At 38.2% G+C, this 12,475-nt stretch overlaps 1 protein-coding gene across 1 annotated transcript in view; it reads left to right on the forward strand.

The window, feature by feature from the left end:
* Nucleotides 1–1,978: 1,978 nt before the first annotated feature.
* Nucleotides 1,979–12,475, forward strand: part of LOC133659918 (ATP-dependent translocase ABCB1-like) — a 139,186-nt gene continuing 128,689 nt past the window's right edge. The window contains exon 1 of the mRNA XM_062062783.1: nt 1,979–2,071. The gene's annotated coding sequence lies outside the window, so the exon portion shown is untranslated. The remainder of the gene's footprint in view (nt 2,072–12,475) is intronic.

Genomic DNA, 12,475 nt, shown 5'->3' on the forward strand with positions numbered 1-12,475 from the left:
GGCGGAAACGATCATCAGGACTCCTCTTCCTCCTATCCAGGAGATCGCAAAAAGCCGCTGCCTGACCAGGGCTCAGAAAATCTGCAAAGACTCCTCCCACCCCCACCAAGGACTGTTTTCACTGCTGGACTCTAGAAAGAGGTTCTGCAGCCTCCGAAGCAGAACCTCCAGGTTCTGTAACAGCTTCTCCGTCAGGCCGTAAGACTCTTGAACGCATCATAATTAAATTATCCCCTCAACTCCCCCCAAAATGGATTAACTCGCTGGAATAAAAAAAGACAATATAACATACATCCATAAACGTGGAGAGTGAGAAAGTGCAATATATTTATCTGTACAGTAATCTATTCATTTATTTATTTATATATATTTATTTATATTTATGTATTTTATATATATATTTCTATATCATTTATATATATTTATTTATTTATATATGCACCTTATTGCTTTTTTTTAAAAATCCTGCACTACCATGAACTTATGTAACGAAATGTCGTTCTTATCTGTGCTGTAAAGTTCAAATTTGAATGACAATAAAAAGGAAGTCTAAGTCTAGTCTAAGTCTATTAATGATTTTTGCCTTTGGGTAAAAACTTAAATCTTTTAGGTTTTAATCACATTTGATTTATTTTCTTTCTGTTCTCCGAGTTGGTGCATTTTGAAACACTGTGTTTAAGAAATACAAATATGATCAAGATAATACTTAGATGAGAAAAAAATGTTTTTGTTAAGTATATCAAAGAAACCTTTAACGAAATGATCACTGCAAACTCATGCATTCTTTGACTCTGCTCCTTTGGACTGGAGTGTGAACTGCACGATTTTCTCATCGTCGTTTCCACAAATCTTGCACTTCTCTGCCCTATTTGATTACCTCTCTAGGAACTCAGAAGAAACGTTTATCCTTTCTACGATTTTAACGGTTTGTACAGCCGAAAACAAAAAAGCATAGGGCATTTTTTCTTCGATAAAGGCTAAATGACGCCTAGTACCCATTGAAAACAGAGCTAGCTTTACCACCACCGTATTCAACAGCCGGACGTGATGTCAGTAACATCCCAACAATATGGCAAGGAAATTGATTTGTTTTTACAACATTATTTACATCAACTACTGTACATTGCTTCACAATACTGATCATTTAATATTCTACTTTTTGTCAGACTGCAGATAAAGATTTAAGTAAGTGCCTTGTTTAAAAAAATCAACATTTAAAAAAAAAATTCATTGCAACGACAGAAAATAAATGTCTGTTATCTACCCCTTGATCATTTTTAGATTTTTACTCTCTTTTACTACTATGTAATCTATTATTTGAATAAATAATAATAATAATAATAATAGTAATACTAATAATAATAGACCATTAATAAAATATTCAAATATCACAGTATGTGTGTTTTTCTTTTGATTGAACAATGAACATACAAATACAAACACATTGAGGCACTTCCAATATATAATATAGCAACATAGCTCCAATGTTCTGGATCAGGCCAAGCAATAACATAATAAATCAAATTCAAACAATTCTCATACAAACAAAAAACGTTAAAGTAAAAGTAAATATAAGAGAAAATACACATGAGATTCAAATAAAAATCTATATCCATGAAAAAAGAATATATAATAATAATTTTAAAAAAAAGGGCTTATCCAAAACAATTTAAATTCCTCCAATAAAAACAGCAATTTGAGGACATTTTAAAATTTTCAATCATTTTCCAAGATTTTATTGTTGACTGGAAGTCATTAATCCAATGAGAAAATTACGGTTTCACTCTTGAAATATCGATTTTTGTGTATGAAAAATTTTACTTGCAATATAATAGTATCGATAACCATCTCAAGGTCGTTATCGTTCATAAATATGCCAAATTTAATATCGGGACATCTCTACAACATCACAGTATCTGACCTTTCAGATGCTCCGTCGTAAAATATGAAAATGAAGTGACGTAGACTTCGCGCATGTGTGGACCGATCGGTTCTTCCGGTACGGGTGCAACACAGTACCATTTGACTTCCTTCAATAGCTCTGAATGTGGGGACGGGACACCAGCTGAAGGTCTGTTCAGAACTTTTCTAAGAATATTACTTGATAATAACGTATTGCAGTTTGTTTGTGTTTATATTTAGAAACCATGTATTTTGAGTTACGTCATCTTAATTCTGGCATGGTCACTTGTCCCGTATTAATTGCTTACTTTGGCAGTGTTCCCAAGTAACGTCAACACTGGCTAGAATGTTTTTTGTAATCCTCTTTCGGATTAGAAAAATGCAAAAACTTAAAAAGAATGAAACAGCAGCAGGACGTCAGTGTCAGTAACGTTACACAACAAGACAAAGACAACACCTAATGATTCTGGACTATGTCCATGACCTTTAATTGACCTATACAGCGCAAACAACCATTTCAACTGCACAAACCAGCACAAAAGAATGAGACTATTTCAACAGAGTTTTGCAGGGGGGGCAACTTCACAAAGGCCTTGTACAAACCCCGTTTCCATATGAGTTGGGAAATTGTGTTAGATGTAAATATAAACGGAATACGATGATTTGCAAATCCTTTTCAACCCATATTCAATTGAATGCACTACAAAGACAAGATATTTGATGTTCAAACTCATAAACTTTTTTTTTTTTTTGCAAATAATAATTAACTTACAATTTCATGGCTGCAACACATGCCAAAGTAGTTGGGAAAGGGCATGTTCACCAGTGTTCAGGGGCGCCGCTATAGGGATTTTGGGCCCCATGAAAATAATCTTTACAGGGCCCCCAACACAGCGGCAACATTTTTTGATGCTATTTTACATACACTTATGCATTTTAATGGTATTTTTGACTATCATTACCATATTTTTGAAAGAAGAACAGCATCACAGTTGACATGTACAGTAGGGGAAGAACTAAACACTCTGAATACAATGGAATTCATTTTGAATCATTTATTTGCTGCACCACTGATTCTTGAGACTGTAGTAAAATTTATTATATTTTGTATTATATTATTAATATTATTATTATTATTATTATTATTATTATTATTATTATTATTTCAACACACACAGCTGCTCACCTTCTTCCTCATGTGGGGGGACTGGGGCTGATTCAGGGGCAGGGGGACTTGGGGGCTGACAGACAGCTGCTGCTGCTGCTGCTGCTGCTGGTGCACTTGACTCTGTTCAGAATGAGGCATCATTTTGACAGAGGGGAGATCAACTATTATTGAAAGAGAACAGCTTGATAAATGTTTGACTGGATTGATTATTTAACTAATATAGCAGTAAAATGTAAAAATCCAGAGTTTTCTTGAGCTAACATGGTGAGAAAAGTGAGCTAGCTTATTACCACAGACAGGGACAAAGTTAATATGCACAACTTTCCACCACAACTAACAAACCCACCTTTTTTTTGGAAATATTGGGTGACATATTGTCGACCCTTCAACTCCTTCTCCTCTCTTATTTTCTTTTCCTTTCTTTTTTGGCTGCCTGATTTTTGAGGCATACTGCTGTCTCCTCCGCTTTGCCCGCTGTGGCGCTGTCTGTGACAAATCGCAGGTGCTCTACCTGCAGCTGATCCAGTCGGACTGAACCATTTTACGTAAATAGAGGGGGGGAAAGGAGGGCCCTGCAGGTGTTGATGCTTCCAAAACAAATAAAGGTATTGTTACCAGGACATGGAAAATAAAACATGTGTGATTATGTGTTAGTTAATAACTTAGTGTCATTATTTTTTCTGTATTATAATTTCATCATCACTAGGGGCCTCTCTGGGCCCCCCTCCATCATGGGCCCCTAGAATCCGTCTCCTTTACCCCCCCTTTTCGGCGCCCCCGACTGTGTTACATGACCTTTCCTTTTAACAACACTCAGTAAACGTTTGGGAACTGAGGAGACACATTTTTTAAGCTTCTCAGGTGGAATTCTTTCCCATTCTTGCTTGATGTACAGCTTAAGTTGTTCAACAGTCTGGGGGTCTCCGTTGTGGTATTTTAGGCTTCATAATGCGCCACACATTTTCAATGGGAGACAGGTCTGGACTACAGGCAGGCCAGTCTAGTACCCGCACTCTTTTACTATGAAGCCACGTTGATGTAACACGTGGCTTGGCATTGTCTTGCTGAAATAAGCTGGGGCGTCCATGGTAACGTTGCTTGGATGGCAACCAATGTTCCCTCTAATTGTTCATGTGTCTGAGCAAACACAAAAACTCCCCTGAGCATTCAGTGGAGCACATGTGAGCAACATCACATGTGGCAATACCAGCAGCACACCAATCTTTTATAATAACACTCAAATGAGGAGTCATTTTCATGAGATTATTTTGTAATATTAGTGATTTGGCCCACTTGTGATGAAAATAAAATAAATCTTGTTTTTCATAAGCTATGGATTAGTATTGTACAATATGTCTGGGTGGGGGTCCTGCTTTGGAAATCATTTGTGCCCCTTTCAGAGATCACATTTAGTTCCCCTTAAACATCCTCATGTTGCACAATGAAATGTAAGCATAGGATGAAGTGTGCATTCATGTAATTTTCTCTAGTAACAGCATTCCATGATTAATATAAATAAATTAACATTAATAATAAATGACAGTAGAATAAGCACACGTATGACTGAGGAGTCATAGTGTAACTTTGTGTGGTGTTTGAGTTGTCTGACTTTTTGTGTGGCCATAAACGCACCAGTGGCTTAGTGGTATGCGTGTTGGTGACAGATGACAAGTTGGTTTTGGCCTGGTTTGTACGGCAGAAAATGACTAGTTTTTCGAGATAGAAGTTTTTTACTCATGTTTTTGGTGTGGTTGGTGCCGAATATAAACAGTTTTGCTCAATAGGGACGGCGTGGCGAAGTTGGTAGAGTGGCTGTGCCAGCAATCGGAGTGTTGCTGGTTACTGGGGTTCAATTCCCACCTTCTACCTTCCTAGTCACGTCCGTTGTGTCCTTGGGCAAGCCACTTCACCCTTTGCCTCTGATGGCTGCTGGTTAGCGCCTTGCATGGCAGCTCCCGCCATCAGTGTGTGAATGTGTGTGTGAATGGGTAAATGTGGAAATACTGTCAAAGCGCTTTGAGTACCTTGAAGGTAGAAAAGCGCTATACAAGTATAACCCATTTATCATTTATTTAATAAAGTGATCGATATAATTCCTGTCCTCAAAGCATCTCGATAGACGTTACAATAATTGAACGGTGTTCAATTGAACGGTGTTGACGAACACCGTTAGGGCCGCTTGTTGTCACTGTCACTCAGAGTTGCATTGCAAAATTACACAGAATAAATGTGTTTATTTTGTTTAGAATTCAGATGGGATTTGATTTGGTGCGCGGCATATATTTGCTGTGCGCAGAGGACGCTTGAGCAGTGCGCAATTGCGCAGGCGCGCACCTTAGAGGGAACGTTGATGGCAACAAATGTTGCTCCAAAATCTGTATGTACCTTTCCGCATTAATGGCGCCTTCACAGATGTGTAAGTTACCCATGTCTTGGGCACTAATACACCCCCATACCATCACATATGCTGGCTTTTCAACTTTGCGCCTAGAACAATCCGGATGGTTCTTTTCCTCTTTGGTCCGGAGGACACGACGTCCACAGTTTCCAAAAACAATTTGAAATGTGGACTAGTCAGACCACAGAACACTTTTCCACTTTTCCACTTTTCCACTTTGTATCAGTCCATCTTAGATGAGCTCAGGCCCAGCGAAGCCGACGGCGTTTCTGGGTGTTGTTGATAAACGGTTTTCGCCTTACATAGGAGAGTTTTAACTTGCACTTACAGATGTAGCGACCAACTGTAGTTAATGACAGTGGGTTTCTGAAGTGTTCCTGAGCCCATGTGGTGATATCCTTTACACACTGATGTCGCTTGTTGATGCAGTACAGCCTGAGGGATCAAAGGTCATGGGCTTAGCTGCTTACGTGTAGTGATTTCTCCAGATTCTCTGAACCCTCTGATGATATTACGGACCGTAGATGGTGAAATCCCTAAATTCCTTGCAATAGCTGGTTGAGAAAGGTTTTTCTTAAACTGTTCAACAATTTGCTCACGCATTTGTTGACAAAGTGGTGACCCTCGCCCCATCCTTGTTTGTGAATGACTGAGCATTTCATGGAATCTACTTTTATACCCAATCATGGCACCCACCTGTTCCCAATTTGCCTGTTCACCTGTGGGATGTTCCAAATAAGTGTTTGATGAGCATTCCTCAACTTTATCAGTATTTATTGCCACCTTTCCCAACTTCTTTGTCACGTGTTGCTGGCATCAAATTCTAAAGTTAATGATTATTTGCAACAAAAAAAAATGTTTATCAGTTTGAACATCAAATATGTTGTCTTTGTAGCATATTCAACTGACTATGGGTTGAAAATGATTTGCAAATCATTGTATTCCGTTTATATTTACATCTAACACAATTTCCCAACTCATATGGAAACGGGGTTTGTAAATATGTTACTGCCATGCAGGAACATCACTGGCTTAATGCAGGGAGTGAAGTCATAAAGAGAGGAGCAAACCGACAGGTAAAATGGACTAACATATAACAAGAGATATTTCACAAAAAAATTAAAAATTGTGTTGCTTGCTCATCGTAAGTGCAGTTCAGTGGCATTGTGACTTTTCATTTAAGGGTGTTCAGAGTCGGGACAGATTGCAGGGAGACTCTGAAGGCAATAGACAGAGGACAGAGCAATATCAGCCACAACCAAAATTCATGGATACTCAAGTTCTGTCAAACAAAACTTTAAAGAAGAACTACACTTTTTTGAAAATTTCCCTATCGTTCACAATCATTATGAAAGACATGATGACGAATGTCATTTTTTTAATGCATTGTAATTTGTAAATAAAAGGCCGCTTACAGCGGAGCCAATAGGAAGTCCTCTATTCCGCCCATAAAACCTGTTAAAAAAAACAAATCATCCAAAAAGCGCCAACAATACTCCATTTACATTTCGTGACTTGAATATTAACCAAGTATTAGTGATATTGGTATTATAAGCGTTAACTCAGACAAACTATTTATAGCGGCACTGTGATCACGAGCTTGTGTGCCAATGCTGCTTTCTCGATACCCTGCTCGTCAATCTATATTCCAGATCATAATTCCACCCCCCTTTGCTTTGCGAGGATAATGAGTCAGTCTACATTTAAATGGGAATTTATGTTTACGTGTGCGTGCGAGCGTGTATGTCCCAATGTTGAACTCGTTCCTATTTCCCTGGCCTAAAGGACTTAATAGCCTGATTAGCTGTGAGCTTCCTCAATCAACTGAAAACATAATTAAAGTAATTTTTAATCGGTCCAAAGGTGAACTCTAATGTTGGTGGTTCATAAACTTTTTTCACCAAGTACCACCTCCAAAAAGCAGAGTAGGCCTAAATTGTCATTAAAAACAAGGCAGAGGTTTTATTTAACAAGTATATTTAATATTTTTAGCCACTGTAACATTACACACAGTTTGAACAGTAAAGCTGTGTTTGAATAAAGAAAAATAAAACACTGTACATTAATTATTTAGTCTACGACTAGATGGAGCCCGAGAGTATGGCCAACCCAGTTTCAATGATTGGTCAAAAGGCACTTACGGGACTGCAGGGCGCCATGATGACTGCTACTAATTTTGAGCTGATGCTATATGTCTATGGCACTTCCTCATTATTTTTTCGACATGTGAAATTGCCCTGTTGTGCAGCATTGGCCTGCTACACCCACGACAGTTGTGAAAAGCTTTAGCATCGCTTTCCGCACAACCAAAGCTAAAGAAGATTTTGGCACAATGAGGGTAAGAAAGTTATTTTTTTGGTCGTTCTGTGTATTTTTTTTACGTTTATTGCCCCGTTGGGTGCATGTTAGACAGTTTGCTGGTCACTAAACACTGCAGGAATGTAGCAGCAGAGTGCGTCAAATACGGCCACAGAATTCTACTTTTACAAAATATAAGCATGTTTTGTTGTAAGTTTACGAGCTGGAGTATGTTTTGAACTGTAGACATGTTATTTTAGTTTATTTTGTCAGAAAAACTAACGTCAAAATGACAGTAAGTGAATGCTTCCGGGCACAGCCGCACATGCCCTTGGTAGCAAAAACGGTGCCTGTTGCTTAGTTGGCCATTATCTCTCTTTATTGCTTGTATTCCGACACATGACTTCTTCCCGGAAGTAAAAAAAAATGGAGGTCAACCAAGCCAAGATTGCTTTTGTGTGCAAACTATCTACGTACGCAAGAGGCCTAGATCTTCCTGCAAAAAGCAGATACAAGCAAAAAAATCTAACTATGTAATGGAATAGAGCCCTTTATCAAAATAAGATTTGATATCCATCAGTCGCCTTCCCAGACATGCCAAACTATCTTGTGCTCAAGACATCATTCTATACAACAAAATAGGGCTGGGCGATATGGCCTTTTTTTAATATCGCGATATTTTAAGGCCATATGGCGATACACGATATACTGTATATCTCGATATTTTGCCTTAGCCTTGAATGAACACTTGATGCATATAATCACAGCAGTATGATGATTCTATGTGTCTACATTAAAACATTCTTCTTCATACTGCATTAATATATGCTACTTTAAAACTTTCATGCAGAGAAGGACATCACAACTAAAAAAATCACTATTTTTTTCATACGGTGTTGATCTGGAAATGTTTGCCTCTGCATTTTGGTGGTGTGGACGTGTGGCACCGAACGGAGATGTTGACATGCGGAGTAAGCACTCTTCATTCTCTAGCTAGCATGTGACTTTTCAAATGATGCTACATATTAGCAGTAATGCTACATTTTATAGCAACGCTTTTGCCCCACAGTTGACAAATTACGGTTGTCTGTTCGACATATTCCCACTTGAAGCCAAACCACCGCCAGACGATGGACCCCCTGCTGTTTTTTGGGGGAATTAATTATTCCTTCATTTGTTACCAGATTCGCACCTTCTCTCGTATTACCACTCGCACGGTTGTGCTAGCATCACAGCTACGGTTACCCATGCTGCTACTCTTTGCTGCGCGAGGGCGTATACGTATGTGACGTATGCCGTGACAGTATGTGACGTGTGTAAGAAGGTGCGCTTGTCTTTCTGGGAGAAGGAGACACAGGAAAGAGCGAGGAGAGCCTGTAGTGTAATGCCAGCAGCTAAAAGCAACTGCGTGAGAACGTATACTCGAATATCACGATATAGTCATTTTCTATATCACACAGAGACAAACCCGCGATATATCGCGTATATCGATATATCGCCCAGCCCTACAACAAAACAGATGAAAACTTGGAAAATCACAGAGGCCTACAACTTCTTGGTGTGTGGCTGAGTCAAGGAAATTGTTGTCAATACTCTCCCGGATAAATCATGCATAATTTTTGCTCAGGTAACGTTGCATTTCATGATTCAACTTTACATCTACAGCTATGTTTGTTGTTGCACGCTTCGTTTACGAGTACGCATGTTTTTACCGTCTTTATCAAAATATAACTATCGATCTCAACATTAGTATGTGCAGAGATCGCAACTAATGTAGTGCTTTGTCATACTAAACTGTTTATCTAACATCAAACCAGTTGTATTTCTTTAATATTGTTTTAGACTACTGCAATTCCCTTTATGTGGGAGTGAACGTTTACAAAATGCAGCTACTTTGCTTTTAACAATTACCATATTTTAACATATCTCCATCAGTTACCAGTTTATTTTAGAATGTATTTCTGTTTTTAACTCTCGTAATGGATCATCACCTCTATATTTTTTGACCTCTTGAAAATCTTCAGCCTCACGCAGTCACCGCGGTTTGCTGATCAATCTCTTCTTGTCCTCCCAACGACTAGCTTAAGATCCGGAAGGGATCATATGTTTTCTGCCGTAATCAAAGCTTTGCAGCATACCCCCTTTAGTGATCAGGATGTTCCTTTCTATATTTACTTTTCATTCACTTCTTTTATTTTATTTTATTATTTATTTTATTTTTATTTTTATTTTTTTTATAATGTCCTGCCCAGCTTCTCGGGCAAATCATATAGCAGATGTAGATGCCCATATCGGCTGTTCAGATTTACTTTACAAAAGAGAAGTGTAGGATACTTCTCTTGTTGCCTTACTTGTATTTTGACTTTATTAAATGTATTTATATTATCATTTGGTGCAGCCGGGCCGGAGCAGGAGGGGATAGAAAGAGAGAAAAAGGAAGACAGAGGGGGGAATTGTGGGGACAAGAGGGGGATTAGACAGAGAGACAAAAACAACAACAGCAAACACAACAACAACAACAACAACAGAGCAACATCAGCAAATACGACATGTACAAATATGATGGTAAAAGTAATAGCAAATAAGCAGTTAGCGAAAATTAAAAAAAAAAAATACAGAAATGACAATGAGCATTATTACACTAAAAATGGAGCAATATGAATACCAATAGAAATAGTGCTATTGATAATAAACAATACCAGTACTTTACCTTTATTATCAACAATACAATTGTTCAAATGCAACAATACATATACGTAATGATAACTTGAGATACGAAAGAATGCAGAAAAATAGAGGGGAAGAAAGAGAAGCAACCTTAACCTTGTAGATTGTTATAGTAACAATAGGTTAAGCTTTGTCAGTGTGCCATGTGTTATACCCAGTTTACCCTAGGGCAACAACGTTAATATATGTTTGATGAAAGGTGATTATGTGCATGAGTGTATGTGTGCATATGTACTTGTATATGTACAGTATGTGTATGTGTGCTTGTACAGTGAATGTATATGTACAGTATGTGTATATGTGTGTACAGCGAATGTATATGTACAGTATGTGTATACAGTATGTGTGTTTGAACAGTGAATGTATATGTACAGTATGTGTAAATGTGTGTTTGTACAGTGAATGTATATGTACAGTATATGTATGTGTGTGTTTGTACAGTGAATGTATGTGTAGTATGTGTATGTGTGTGTTTGTACAGTGAATGTATATGTACAGTATGTGTATATGTATGTTTTTACAGTGAATGTATATGTACAGTATGTGTATACAGTATGTTTGTATAATGAATGTGCGTGTGGATGTACGAACTTTGAGTGTGTAAATATGTACTGTATGTATTTGTATATGTATGTGGGAGCGTAGGTACCTATGTATGTCTGTATGTATGTGTGTGAGTATATGTGAATTTGCATGTACAATACATTCATTCACTTCTTAAAACCCATTTTACTCCTTGGCTTCTAAACCCGCAAGAGAATTGTGTAATCTCTTCTTTTATTTACACTTTTTTGGGGGGAATTAATTATTCCTTCATTTGGTGTCTAATTGTATCTTGCTTTTAAATGTTTACTCTTCCTACTGCACAGCACATAAAAATAAAATAGATTAGATTGGATGTCACACTAGTCGAAGCAACGCTTCAACTTTTTCTTAGTAAATTGAGCAGGCATGTGAAATCCGCGTTTTTAAACCTCATGTTCGCGTCAAAATATTACTTCTGTCTTTTTTTTAAATGAAACACCAATAAAAATATGATCCAAAACAAAATTTGTTGAACACTCTCCTCAGCCGCAGGTACTCGCTTTTCCTCTTGCCTAAATGCTGCACTGAGTTGCAGGACAAACTAATACTGTATGATTAGCAGCAAAGTGGACAGCCGTTAACAACTTTGCTGCTTATAATATTTGGATAATTATAATCTGGCCAATGTTAGAGCCGAACCAGTTGTTGTTTTAGAGCAGGCATGGGTAAATATTTTGACTCGGAGGCAGTGTTGGGACTAACGCGTTACAAAGTAACGCGTTACTGTAACGCCGTTAGTTTCGGCGGTAACTAGTAATCTAACTCGTTATTTTTTATATTCAGTAACTCAGTTACCGTTACTACATGATGCGTTACTGCGTTATTTTATGTTACTTTTTATGTAGTATAAAGTGTGTTTTATCGGAGCGGTGCAGTGTCGTAGTTCTGATTCTTCTGAGAAGAGACCTGCGCTCTGTGTGTGTCTGGGTGTTAGTGTGGGGAGTGTGGGGAGGGGGGGGGGGGGGGGGGGGGGGGCGTGTCTGATCATGGCGGAGCCAGAAGTGGAGTTTGTTAACCTGGAAATATTTTCACTACTTTTCTTTTGTCGAGCACAGAGAAAATAACATTTTAGTTAAATGTAAATTGTGCTTTGAATCAAAGATCCAATCTACTGCCCAAAACAGCAAATCAAATCTGCTGAAACAAGCTACACAAGCAACATGCTTCGACAAAGTTAGTAAAGAGAGACAGAGACTCCAATGCCACTTTCCCTCCACCGGACCACCACCACCACTTAAAGGCTTACTGAAACCCACTACTACCGACCACGCAGTCTGATAGTTTATATATCAATGATGAAATCTTAACATTGCAACACAAGCCAATAGGGCCGGGTTAACTTATAAAGTGACATTTAAAACTTCCTGGGAAATATCCGGCTGAAACGTCGCGGTATG

Source organism: Entelurus aequoreus, linkage group LG11 (genome assembly GCF_033978785.1).
Source record: "Entelurus aequoreus isolate RoL-2023_Sb linkage group LG11, RoL_Eaeq_v1.1, whole genome shotgun sequence".
Lineage (NCBI taxonomy): Eukaryota > Metazoa > Chordata > Actinopteri > Syngnathiformes > Syngnathidae > Entelurus > Entelurus aequoreus.